Raw genomic sequence first — 14,654 nt, forward strand, 5'->3', positions numbered from 1 at the left:
CCGCCTAGTGAATTTTCTATGCAGTCTCGGCTGCAAGCGAGCACCTTATCCGGTGGATGATCGTTCAATCAGACTCAGTGCCAAAGCAGCAATGCATTTTTGACTGCCACGTTGATCTCGTTTGTACTAGGCCAGTGTTCGTTATGAATGGGCACAATTGCACGAGATTTCTGCATTTTCACTTTGCCATATGTTTTAGTTGTGCAGCATAGCAGCCTTGGCGCTTTGCCATTTGTTTAAAAAAACTCAAATGCAATACATTGCGCGGGGTTAGTTCGGCACTCCAGGCAGGATTGTATTTGGTTTAGCTAGTGCAGGTGATCAAAAGCTCACAAGGATATAGAGGTGACTGTCTAATTGTTTCTGAGTGGGGCAAGTGCTGGCGTGCAAAAAAACGTGACAGAACTGGCTGACGCAAACGGATAACCGGAGAGGTTTTAATGTGGAGGACATCTTGTTTTGTAAAAAAAAAGTTACGCTTCACACGGCACATTTGAGCTACTGTGCTTGCAAGTATGTATGCAAAGTATGTGCTCATCAAGTAAACACTGTGTAACATATTTTGCAAGATGTCGCCTTTTTAATTCTGCAGCAAAAAATGTTTAATTCTAGACCTGTCAATGCAACTCTGTGCCAATAATGACTATTGTGTACCAGACCTTTACATCACATTGTTTGCCAATCTAAGAGATTTAAAAGCCTAAAGGGAATATGCAGTGAATTAAAAGTTGGTTGCAAATGTTTTCAATGCTTAGAAATGATGCTAAGAAGCATCCACACCACGTATAAGTGTTTGGAAGTGAGCAGGTAATTTATTATTAATTTTTAAAAACCCTGTTGCTTTAAAAAATTCGCGGCCTAATAGATGTTTTCACAGTGACCGGTTTTGAAAGTAAAATCGTGAAAATAGACGTCACTAGTCCCGTGACGTCGGCAGGCCACCACACGCTGTCATTCGCTGGAGCCACGGCAGCCACGACGTCGGGCACAATTCCGGTAGACGTGAAAGTCGTCTCCTCGTGCCGCCGCGCGAGCCCCTCGGGCAGTCTGTGTTGTGTTGCAGACGCACTTTTCGCGCTGACGTCAAATTGACGTGGCGTTGAAAAAACATTTTCAGCAGCGCTATTGTTGGTGTCCATCTGGTAAATATATGTGATTGTGAAGGACTAAAGAAGGTACAGGTGGTACGTATTAGAACACATGTGCTCAACTTGCCAGTTTGGAGAAAATAGATGCATACTGAGAATGGCCGCTTCCTGAAACCTGATTGGCTGGAACAATGTCACGTGTAACACGTGATACGCACGCATTATGGAGTGATGTCAAATTGACGTTTCATCATTTTTACAATGTGCCGCCATTGCTAAAGATGGCTGCAATTCGCTGCCATAATTTCAGCCAGACAGATACTGCACCATTTCCTTTCCCCAAAAACCAATTTTCCAAAGGTACTCGAATTATGCAAATGAGTGAATGCAACGCTGATTTATACGATGTTAGGTCGCTGCAGTTGAACAGGTATTTATTTAAAGCCAAAGCTAAGCTTATAAAAGTCTTGTTTTGTTGGCACAATGCAATGAAATGGCATCAGAATGGCACATGTGAAATAAGCAAGGGATCGGAGCATTATTAGCCAGAGCTTAATGTGCAGCCGCATAGGGGCACTTAGTAGGTGCTCAATGTTGACATGTAGAACGTTGACCTGTTCGTTCGGTTCACCTGTTCGTCTGGACCGTTGCTGTGTCTGGACTCGATGCTGACCATCGCGGGAGCACGGTGAGGGCTCGAACAACGACTGCGGCTCTGCAAGCGGAATGCTCGGCGCACCGAGTCGTTGATGAGTTAGGCCTACTGAAGCTACCACGCCGATCAAGATCAGAGACCGAACGTGGCCTTGTGGCGCCGCCTGGAAGCAAGGCAAGCAGGCGTCGCAGCAGTGCCTTTGACAGATGCCAAAAGGTGGCGATTCTGGTCAGAATCTCTGAGCGTTCCCAAGGAGGAAAATGGACGCAGTACTGAGAGAGACAAAAAGCAAACTTTCTGAGAATATTGCAGAGCGCAATTTGGTAGTGGTAGTGGCAGGGCTAAATGATGTCCTGAAGGGTGAAGCCGCAAAACTAATGGAAAGATTAGTGGAGGGAGTTGACGATATAAGGGCGATAGGACAGCAAGTCCAGGTCGTGATGTGCACAGTGCCGGAGGTGCAAGGACGGAACGGAAAAGTTGCCAAAGACGTTGCGACTGTTAATCAAGAGGTAAGGAAGTTAAGCCAGAAGAAAGGCTTTGTAGTGGCAGACATAAACAGGGAAGTGCGTAGAGCAGGCTTTGGCAGAGGCTTTACACGAGATGGCATCCATTTTAATGGAAGGCTAGGAGCCGAGATTGGCTGGCGCCTGGCAGGCCGGTCAGTAGTTTTTTTTAGGGTGTTCACTGTGGTTCAGGGCGTAGGGGTAGGTAGAAGCAAAGTAGAAAGTGTAACAATAGCGGCTGACCCCAATAAAATGGCCACTAGGAGGTCCAGGAAGAAAACTACAAAGAAATTTAACACCAGGATCGGGTACATAAACATGCAAGGCGGTAGAAACAGAGCGAAATCGTTCGAAATGGAACACCAATTAAAGGACGAAGAAGTCTGTGTATATGCGCAATGCGAGACACATCTCGGGGATCTACAAGATCCACCGTTTATTGATGGCTACGTCTGGGAAGGGAGCAACAAACAATGGAGAGGAAGGGAGGAGGAGTAGGTATGCTGATACATCCAGGAACAAATTGACAAAGAATAAAGTCAACTTGCACAGAACATGTCTGGATATCAGGTGCAATTGCCGGTAAAAGGACATGGCTAGGAGTAGATCATTTAGGGACAGGGGACAAATGCAGGCAAGAAAACAGGGATCTAGTTAAGTGTCTCAATGACGATATAAAGCAGTTTGGAGAAGGTGCCGATATTATTCTACTGCGTGACATGAATGGCCACATCGAGGATCTGGGTGGATGCACAGACTAACAGGAAGTTGAAGCTAGACTTCTGTGAGCGACACAACCTAGTTATTGTAAATAGAAAAACTAAGTGTGAGGGACAAATCGCATGGGAATCCCATAACAGGCAAACGACCATTGAGTACTGCTTAATCTCGCAGGGGATGTATAGCAAGCTTGAATAATGAAAATAGACGAAGAGGGGAAGTACAGCCTCGGTAGTGATCATAAGCGTATTAGTCTACAGTTAGGAGCCCTGCTCAAAAGAGAAATAAAGGGGAGCCATAAAGAGTACGCAAAATTAAATGACGAACAAATTGCGGCCAGTATAGAGGAAGCAATAGAGGCGCATCCCATGGAAAAGTGGGATTATAATCAGAACTACTCAGGACAAAAATAAAAGAAGTAAAAGGAGTAAACCGCTGGAGAGGAAAGAGGAAGCCACGAAGTTGGTGGTATAAGAAAATTCGGGGGGCCATCGAACGACGACAATTGGCATCACGGGAACACAGAGAAGCAAAGAGGGCGCAGTTATCTGAAGAGGAAATAGGCCAACGATGGGAATCTTGTCAGTTCAAGTTTATTTGCATCTATACATGTACAGATGACGGGAGTACAGACAAAAAGCCAAATGAATTCGGCTTGACGGGGTCTGTACCCCCTACAGAAATGGCACTATACACAATAAAGAGAACGCATACAATAAATGGATAAATGAAAAAAAAGCATTAGTGAACATTCTTGTCCCGTTCGTCTCTGTCCCTTGTTTTTTGTCATGCTACAAGCATCCCCTCGAGCAAAATGAACCAACTCGCCCAGCAAAATGTTTTATTGAACAGAAATACATACGGGTAAAAAATATCGATAGAATGCTTCCAAGGAATTAAATTACAGAAAGCGTATAGTATGAAATGATACAAATAATACAGCCTTGAAATTCACATCTATAATTATAAGTTATTTACTAGCAAAAAAAATTGGTTAAGCATTCATGGTGTCAGTGTATACCACAGCAAAACAAAAAAGAATCCACAATGAGCCCATTAAAAGGTGAGATGGATGTTTATTGAGTTTCTAATGAGTTTAACAAATGGCAGTGTGTGGTGTAACATTTGTTGACCGTAGTTAGTGCACGCTTAAGGAACGTACCATGTTCCTCTGTGACGTGTGTTGTAAATGTTAGAATTCATTGTCAATAGAGATAAAGGCTTGAAAAATTTCATGTTGTTTTTGCGCAGTAGTGAAACGCTTGAGTAAAATACTATAATATATGGAGGTAACTGGTTGTAAGTTAAGGGCGCTGAAAAGAGGCTTCGTATGAGCATCATGTGAAGAATTAGCGATAGTGCGCACTGCTTTCTTATGCAATAGAAAAAGTTTTGTGATGTTAGACATCGTGGTGCTTCCCCAGAATAAATAACAGTAATTCGACAAAAGAAACAGCAAGTGCAGGTCCTCGTCCAGGCTAAAATAAAACATTCCTCTGATCACTGGCTGGCTGAAGTTCGCGATGCCAACTAAAGGAAGGCCAAGAAAGTTCTGGAACCATATAAGCTGGCTGGGCAAAGTGAAATGCAGAAAGCAGGAACAGATTCACGATGCCGAGGGGAAAATGTTTAGAGGGAGATGACGCTGTGAATGCATCAATTATAGCTGAGTCATTTAGGAAAGATGATGGGTAATCGCCCCAAATGAGGGAGCAACACAGGACAGCACAATAGAAAACGGCTTACAACTGATCAATCTTAACTGGAAAAAGGCGGAAGCAAATATTCTAAAATGTACGTCTGCAGGGATAGACGAAATTGCAATCAAGCTAATTAATGAACATGGCCCAAGAGGCAAGAAAACGTTGAAAAAAACGGAGGCAGTCATAATAAATAAGCAAATTCCGCAGGCTTTACAGAGTAAAATGAATTTGATTTATAAAGGGAAAGGCGATAAGACGAACGTAAAATCCTTCCAACTGATTATTATAACACAGGTATATACAGACTGATGATGCAGTCGGTGAAAATAAAAATGCAGTCATGGGTAGAAAATAATAGAATACTCGGAGAACTTCAGAGCGGCTTCAGAAGTGGTAGGCGCTTAGATGATAGCCTGTTTGTGCTTACGCAGTGCATGGAAATAGCTAAGGTGGGAAACAGACCTCTATATTTAGCCTTCCTGAACATAAGCAGTGCATACAACAACGTGAACAGGGAACTCCTGTGGAACATATTAAAAGATGAAGGTATCGGTCATGAGGTAATTGATTTTCTACATGAGATATATCTAGAAAATGAAGGAATTAGGAGTACGACAACTGTCGAGGTATACAAAGGATTGAGGCAAGGTTGGCCTCTATCACCGCTGCTGTTCATGATTTATATGATAAGTATGGAAATAAGGCTACAAGGAAGCTATATAGGTTATAATCTGTCGTAGAGATTAGGCAGAAAGTTTGTTGGGCAACGACTACCGGGTTTAATATCATCATCAGCCTTACTACACCCACTGCAGGGCAAAGGCCTCTCTCATGTCTCTCCAATTAACCCTATCCTTTGCCAGCTGCATCCACCCTTTGCCTTATGTCAAAATATTGGAAGATATATATAGCAGCTACACAGCTACTATGGTCCTCCATGAAGTCAGCAATAAAATTCCAATAAGGAAGGGCGTCAGGCAAGGAGACACGATCTCGCCAATTCTGTTCACGGCATGTTTACAGGAGGTATTTCGAGGCCTGAATTGGGAACAGTTGGGAATAAAAATAAATGGAGAATACCTAAATAATCTGCCATTTGCTGATGACATTCCCTTGCTGAGTCACTCGTGAGGTGAGCTGCAAATCATGATCAATGAGTTAGACAGGCAGAGCAGATCGATGGGTCTAAAAATTAACATGCAGAAAACCAAGGTAATGTTCAACAGCCTAGCAAGGGAACAACAGTTCACAATTGGCAGCGAGAGCCTAGAAGTTTTGACGGAATACGTCTACTTAGGGCAGGTAGTGACAGCTGATCCGGATCATGAGAGGGAGATAACTAGAAGGATAAGAATGGGGTGGAGCACATATGGCAAATTCTCGCAGATCATGAGTGGCAGTTTACCAATTTCCCTCAAGAGGAAAGGGTACAACAGCTTAATCTTACCGGTACTCACCTACGGGGCAGAAACGTGGAGGCTAACAAAAAGAGTTCAGCTTAAGTTACGGACAACGCAGCGAGCCATGGAATGAAAAATGATAGGTGTAACGTTAAGAGACCGGAAGCGGGCAGAGTGGGTGAGGGAACAAACGCGGGTTAATGACATCCTAGTCGAAATCAAGAGAAAGAAATGGGCTTGGGCAGGGCATGTAATGCGAAGGCAAGATAACTCCTGGTCCTTAAGGGTAACGGAGTGGGTTTAATGTATGCGGACGATATTGTGCTGTTAGCGGATAGCCAGGAAGATTTGCAAACACTGTTTAATTGCGGTGGGGACAAAGGAGACAGTCTAGGTTTCATGTTTAGCGCAACTAAGTCAGGTGTGATGATTTTCAATGGTACAACTGATCAGGAGCTTACAATACAAGGCCATGAAATACCATGAGTGGCCGAGTACAAATACCTCGGGGTATGGGTAAACGAAGGGCAGATGTACACGGAAAAGCACGAACAGTCTCTTGGAGCAAAAGGGCAAAGAGATGCCGGGATAATGAAACATAGGGCATTGTGGGGGTACAACAGGTATTAAGTACTGAGAGGTGTATGGAAAGGAATAATGGTGCTGGGGCTTACTTTTGGGAATGCGGTTCTGTGCTTAAGGGCTGAAGTTCAATCGTGATTAGAAGTAAATCTTCAATAAAACGGAGAGTTGAACGAGTTGGTACATACTGCTGGGAATAACAGCGCTGAGACGAGGGACAAAGAACACAACAGGACCGGGTCTTCTTCTTTCTTTGTCTCTCGTCTCAGCGCTGTTATTCCCAGTAGAAGTAAATCAGAGAGCTATTGGAAGATTAGCACTAGGTGCCCGCGGGAAAACCACCAACGAGGCAGTACAGGGTGATACGGGATGGGCGCCGTTCCAAGCACGGGAATTTCAGAGTAAAATACTATGCAAAGAACGCCTGAGGAAATTGAACGATAACATGTGGGCAGCTAAGGTATTTAAGTACTTATACAGAAAGAGCGTTGACTCACGCTGGCAGAAAAGAACTAGGAAGCTAACCAGTAAGTATGCCAGACACGAGGACGGAGAAAGAAGCGCGTGTCTGTGTCCTCTACCGCCGAATTTCATCTCAAACCGACCAGACCCTGCTTCAGGATGACTTAATTTTAATAGCTGACTAGTGCAATAAGTGGCTGATGCAGCTTAATATTTCAAATTGTAAGTTCCGCGCAAACGCTCCAACATCACCCACGTGTACTCTTTAAATGCAGTTAATATTTCACAAGCACCAAAATATCGTTACCTCGGTGTCCTAATCTCAAGCAATGTAAATTGGTTCGAGCATATCATTAAACTGGTTGCTGACTGCTCCAAACCCCTGGGCTTTATTCGAAGAACGTTATCGTCACCCCCGGGCGTCTGTAAACTGGCATATGAAACGTTCATATGATCCAAAGTCGAATACGCATGTGCAATTTGGTGTCCACATCCGACTTACCTCATCAGATCTTTATAATCTGTGCATAACTGCGCCGCTCAAAATACGACTACAAAATCAGCATCAGCAGTATAAAATCATCACTGGATCTCCCCTCATTGATCTTTTGCCGCAATTTATCACAACTATGCCTCTTTCACAAGATACTCTATCATTTCATGCATCTGCGCCAATCTTCACTCACCAGCACGTTCATCTCGACACTTATTCAATAGCTTAAGTATACAGCGCCGGCATGGATCAACATCTGCTTTTAATAAATCATTTCTACCAATTGCAATGCAGGAATGGAATAAATTGCCGGATACTACTGTCATGGAAAGTGACCCTGTCAAATTCAAAGACCGGTTACTGTCTGTCTTTGAACATTAAATTTGTCTATATTTCTATTCTCACCCTTACTTTGATGTGCTTGAGCAACTCATTTGTAAATCCCCTTCTCTACTCGATTGATTTTTGTAACTGTTTTAATTGTGTTCTCATTTGATGTTACTGATTGTATTCATTGCCCTCATCGTATGTTTATATATATGTTATACTACATTTGTTTTTCTTTTTTTTTCAACCTATTTGGCTTTGTTCTTGTATTGTCCTATGTATGTCGCTCCCCTCTCCTTCTGTAATACCCTGTGAAGGGTCATTAAGGGATGAAGGAATGATGATGATGATGGAAGGTAAAAATTGGATAGATTCAATGAAAAAGAAGCATAGTGTAGAACTATATCGATACTGGAAAAGGCAGATCAGGAAGGAAGTGTTTATGATATCTCAAGAGGCAGTGCCCTACTCTTTGAAGGTAGGTCAGGATGTCTTAGAACGCGCAGCTACAAAAAGAAATTTAATGAAGAAGATGACACGTGCTGGGTGTGGTAAATTTTTAGAAACAATAGAACACCTCATATTAAAATGTTTTGGTATCGATGTCGATGCAGGCACAGTCACTCTTCCTGAGGCCGTAGGGTTTAGAGGTACCAATAGTCATGTAAATAAATCTGCGCTGGAAATATTGGCAGCTCAAAAGCAGAGAGGTGACTTAAGGTTAAAAGTGTAGGAAGACGTATTTAAAGAAAATGTCGAATTTTAATAACTGACAACACAGTTAAACAACAATAAAGGGGAAAAAAAGCTGAGCATGGTGGCAACTGCCATCACCCCGTTTCAAAGGGAACGCTTCTACATTCCATCCATCCATCTGACGCTGAAGGCTCTGACGAGCATGGCAAGGAGATTACAGAGAGGCTAACCCTCGGGGATCAAGAACCAATGGTACAGTGCGACGTATGCCACCGATGGGCGTACCTGGTCGACACCGGCTTTGAGTACCTGCCGACGGCTCTGGGAAGCGCATTCACCTGCCAACAGTGTATCACTGTACAGGCATTAAGTGAAACCCTGGAGACCACGAAATCTGAGGTCGGCAGACTCCAGACTGGTGCAAGAGTTTCAACAATGGCTGCATACACTGACAGTCAGGGCTACAGCTACAGAGCCAGCCCCAGAAGCAATAATCGCTCCCATTGCCCGCTGTCCTGGCAACGTGGAACTGCAGCTGAGCTCCGGTAGCGGCTCTGCACAACAACTGTCAATAATGACTACTGACGAAGGTGCGGGTGTTACACATGACTGCCGGAGCAAACCCTCCACAAGAGTTCCACAAGAACTCCAGACGGCGGCAACGGGAAACCAGGTAGGGGAACTTGCTGTAGTAGAACTTTCTGACGGGCTAGTTGGTACATCTCTATTAAACAGCGTGCGCTAACAGAACGTACATAGGAAACTTGGAGACAGAGGAAAGAAGCGCACCGAAGCAGCAGCTTGCCTGCGTTGAAGACACATAAAAGAACCCGTAGTAGAAGATATATGCTGTAGTAGAACTTTCTGACGGGTTAGTTGGTACATTTCTATTAAACAGCGTGCGCTAACAGGACGTACACAGGAAACTTGGAGACAGAGGAAAGAAGCGCTTCTTTCCTCTGTCTCCAAGTTTCTTGTGTACGTCCTGTTAGTGCACGCTGTTTAATACCAGGTAGGGGGTGCCGAAGCTGGCACACGACATGGTGTTGGGAAGACCTTGTCTCTTTCGAAGGATACCCATAGCATGCCATGTTTCACGTCCAACAGCACCCAGACACGACATCGCTAGCACAAGTGGAAACGAGGCACAGGCGAAAAACAAGGCGCAGCGCAATGACAACCCTGCCCATAAAGAGTGCGACGACCTGGTCTGCGGCGATGGAAACTCCTAGCACGTAGCAAGGGCTCTGCGTCGTGAAATCAAAGGTGCTAAACTTGTGATCAGTCACTCTGTCTGAGACGCAATGATTCCCACCACCCGCGAGCTTCTATGCCAATATCTTGACGGCGCATGACGTCGAGCTAAGGTGGTGGTCATTCATGCGGGGGTCACTGATGCGATCAAAGGTGCACGTCCTGAAACTGTTGTTCAGGCCATCAGAGAGCAGATTGTCCTGCACGCAGCAAAGCTAATATTCTGTTCAGTGCCTGAAGTGCCTACAAGGGGGAAAGAAACGGGAACTCAAGCAACAACGCTGAACTCGCAGCTGCAAGCGCTCTGCGCCTCTTCTGAGGTCCCCGGAACAATGTTTCTGGACCTCACACAGACTGTCCAAGGTGAGAGGCACCTGACCCAGGATGGTTTACTCTATCGTGCCAAGTCGATGCGTTGATAAAGCTGATAGCTACATTGGTTGAGCCTTTTTTGTGTGTTCCGAGGGGGCCACGGAACCAAGACATCGTGCCTTCCCGGCAACAAAAGGAGAATGCCTCTCCAAAAGCATTCTCACCCCGCCAGCAGGGAGAGTGGTCAGTTGGGGCCACCCGTCGTCAGCGGCGGCCGATGTCCTCGGAATGAAATCCCTACCCCCCCCCCAACACGACAGTCACCTGCCTCAAATGGGGGGAAATGCAACGCCAGCGTTCTTAGCACCACCCCCGTGCCGTCAGCACACGCCCTCGCCCAGTCACCGATAGTGAACTCGGGCCTGATGACTCAGCAACCATAACAGCCCGTGATGACAGCGCAGGCATCTGCACCACAGCAGTTCTTCCAGAGCCCTCTGCTCCATGCCTCTGCCGGTCCAATGCATGCAGTCCTGTGCATGAGACCAGATGTTCAAGCAAGGTTAGAAATCAAACAACGCGGTGTAGGGAGGCTAGCTTTGGGAGCACAGGGTAATACACCAAATCAGGGGGTATAAGGTGATTTGGGATGGGCATTGTTCGAGAGCAGAGAAGCTAGCAGTAAGATAGCATTTGAGGAGCGATTGAGAAAAATGGGAGAAAAGCAGTGCGCTAGGGAAGTTTTCAGATGCCTCTATATAAGGAACGTTGATACGAAATGGAGAAAGCGAACTAGAAAATTTACAAGCAAATATCTGGACAGCAGTAGCGGGGCAAATCAGCAATTATCGGTTAAGAAAAAGGTTAAAGAAACAGAGGGCTCTGTGGAAAACAGGAATGCTGACGAAATCAGCACTGGTAACATAAAGGATTTTTAAGCAGGAAATTGCCAAAAAAATATAATTGTAGAGGAACCTCTTTGTTGCTTGAGGCCAGGACGGGAGTTTTGCGGACTAAGACATAGAGTCAGGTACCACGAGATAGACACGTGCGGAGAGGAGGAGGAAACGGCTGAACACTTGATACTTTTCTGTAAAGGGCTTCACCCTACAGTGGAAAGCAACGGGGCTGATTTATCCAAGGAATTGGGGTTTAAGGACAGTGAAGGGAAGGTAGATTTGAAACCGGTAGAAGTAACCAAGCGAAGGTTATCTGATTGGTGGCTAAAATCAAGAGAGTAAAATTTTTTGTCATGGCTAGGTGGCTTGAGCCACCGCCCGATTTAAAGGGTTCAGCCGTATCCATCCTTGATGAAGATATGATGCTGTACGGAGTGGCTGAGATGCACCTATGTGATTTGGAAGATCAGCCCACATCCGTAAGAATCGGCACACGTGTGTTGCCGAACCTATGGTGGTTTTGCATGAAAGAGTTTTCTTATCTTGACGAACCTGCATGAGCACTTTTCCTGTTTGGCCTGCGCGATGGCTTTTGTTTTGTTTGTGATTGTTCTTCCTTTTGTGTGTTTCTCGAATAAACACCCAGTTGCGAGTAAGCGCTTGTGTTGTTTGGTCTCCCTTGTCTGTTGTCCTAAGTGCGCTTTATATAATTTTTGAAAATGAAAAAACCAACTAGCTCAGATGTCTGCTTCAGTCATACAAGGCTGTGTCAGAGGAATTCGAAGCAAGCCTGGCCCACGAAGATTCCGCGACATACGACCAGTGCGTGGCTGAACTACGTAGCATCATGGCAAGGCGTGAGAGACTGGGCCGTTCGAGAGGAGGACGCTCCAGGAAAAAGTGGTGGGATGATGAGGTGAAAGCCGCCTAGAAAGAGTGAAGGCTTGCAAACCGTCATTACCGCTATGCTGTGAAGATGCTGACCACAGATGAGGCGCTTGCAGCCTAGGGCATTCACCTTGAACGCAAGCACGACACGCAGCGTAAGATTGCCGAGGCAGACCGGCAGATACTCGGAGAGATTAAGTCTGCTGGTAAAAAAGCAGCGGCTAAATTTTGGTCGTATGTAGCGTCTATGGAAGGCAGAACACCAGACCCGCTGATCAGAGATTAAGAAACTGGAAAGACGGGCAATCTCCACCGCGTACTGACAGACCAAATGAGGCAACTTTACGCAACTCACGTCTTGCCAAACGTCTTCGAAGGCGTGGAAATACCCTCACGACCTCCGGACGACAAACAGTGGCGGTTTCGAGTGGAGCGATAGATAGAGCCATTGGCAAAAATCAAGTGCGCGCACAGCCTGCGGTTTGGGTGACATCTCCGCTGGCCTCGTCAAGTGCCTCGGAGCCCGGTCAAAAAAACAAATGGCGAGTATCTTAGGTGACATTCTGAAAGGCGCACCAATACCAGCAGACTGGCTCCGTGCTAGAGTGACACTGATTCTCAAGAGGGATTGGGACAGCGGCCTTCTGCGGGGCTACTGGCCTCTGGCAGTGACAAGCGTAAAGTACGGAGTGTTTACACAGGTGTTAAAAGTGTGGATGAGTGGCTGGGTGAGCAAAATGGGCATTGACGGAGCTCCAAAATGGTTTTCGTCGAGACCGGCGGCTGGAAGATATTTTTGTCCTCATCCATTGTATTGAGATCGCAAGAAGGGAAGCTGGTGGACTGACCTGCTGTTTAATGGACGTCGCGAAGGCATATGACAGCGTACCACATGAGCCTCTAATGCAACGCCTGGAGTCATTGGAAATGCCCCACCCCCACCTGTATCGTCGTGCTTCATCGCCTTTATGCACGCTGCACAGTAGTGGCCACAGTGTGCGGCGTCAGCCCAGAGCCAGTGGCAGTACAGAAAGGGTTGAGGCAGGGCTGCCTGTTGTCCCCTCTTCTGTATATGTTGTGCGCATCGGGGGTGGAGAGCAAGCTCGTGGATGCGCAATCGGGGTTCACTCTAAGCTATATCAGCGGTGGTGTGAAGGACCGATGGATCTTGCCAGGCCTAGTCTTTGCAAATGTGGAGCTCCAGGCCCTCATCATTGTATGCGCTGAAGCCATGGCACCACTTGGACAGAGCTTCAGCACAGAGAAGCCGGCAGTGTTGTGCTTCTCAGTTCCGTCGGATGCTGAGCAGTTTGTCCACTTACCTAACGGGGACGCCATTGAGACGGCAACGGAATACCGATACCTCGCCGTTAGATTCAGCACGCAGCCAGAATATGCAGCAAGACATGAGGAGCACTTGAAACAAGCTTCACAGCGAGTGGGAAACATACTGCGAAATCAGTGCCTATGGGGCTGCAATCGCTTTGTTATGGTCCGCAAGCTGCGGAAAGCACTGTCATTGGCGTGACATTGCCCACAAGGGAATGGCTTGAGCGTGGCCAACGAGCGATGGGACGTCTGGCGCCGGGGTGCTTTGGGCGAGTGGTTAACGAGGCGGTGCAGGTTCGTGTCTTTCTCGTGCATTGGCCCGCTGCTGTTTGACCTGGCTCTCCTGGTAGATGCGAGCTCGGCGAATTTTGCTTTCAGTTCATGGTTCAGACACTCCTACTTTGTGGGATACACTAGTATCCCTCCTCGTCCCCGGCGCCAACGGCGATCGTGACGTCCACGCGCGCGCGCTGCCGGGAATGTGGAGAGAAGACACCCCTGCGACTCTGCTCATTTCCGCCTCAGCACTGACGTGACGTCACGGCAGCGCGCTGCCTACTGCGGAGAGGGTTGCATGCCTGAGCATGACGGCAACGATTTGCTGCTAGGGAAGCAATGTCCGAGGGGATAAAAGGAGGAACTCGGGGCGGGAAACGGTCTCTCTCGCTGCCGGACCTGACCTGAGTGCTCCGAGGAACCCTTTCGCTGCCCGCCGGCCCTCGAAACCAACGCCGGTCGACGTCAACGACTGGGTGAGCTACTGAACATCTTTTTTATGGATAGAACATTCTTCCGCAGTGTGCTTTGCCTCTTGTTAGGATAATAAACTATTTCTTAGCGTGGCCTGTCGTTGCCTATTTCGTCCGGACCTGCAGTGGCTGCGACTCTCCGCCACGGGTTGGGGAAACGTGTTGCGTACTTGAATAACGCCTGCGTGTAGCTTGCACGGAAGTTCGCCTTCGCGGCCGGCTGGATGCAGAGTGACACCATATTTTGTCGCCCTAACGTGGGGCGAACTAGGCAATTGAGCAGTGACCTTTGTTCCAGTGAACGACTGCCGTCGCCCTAACAAAGGACGACAGCCGATAGACCTGACCTTCAGTCTTTGTTCATGCTGTCAGAGCTAGCGGCACAGAACCAGGGCTCCCTACTTGACGCGCCTTTGGAAGGGTTTGAATTTGTGAATCTTGGGCGTTCCGCGCGGAATAGCCGAGGAACGTCCCCTGACACGGTGTCAGACTTAGGCCTGGCATGGGGGGCTCCACATCGGGCACCTCGCTGCTCCGCGGCGCGGACAATGAGGCACTTGGGCCTCATCATTCCACGCCATCAGCGGCTGC

The sequence above is a fragment of the Amblyomma americanum genome, chromosome 4 (genome assembly GCF_052857255.1).
Source record: "Amblyomma americanum isolate KBUSLIRL-KWMA chromosome 4, ASM5285725v1, whole genome shotgun sequence".
Classification (NCBI taxonomy): Eukaryota; Metazoa; Arthropoda; class Arachnida; order Ixodida; family Ixodidae; genus Amblyomma; species Amblyomma americanum.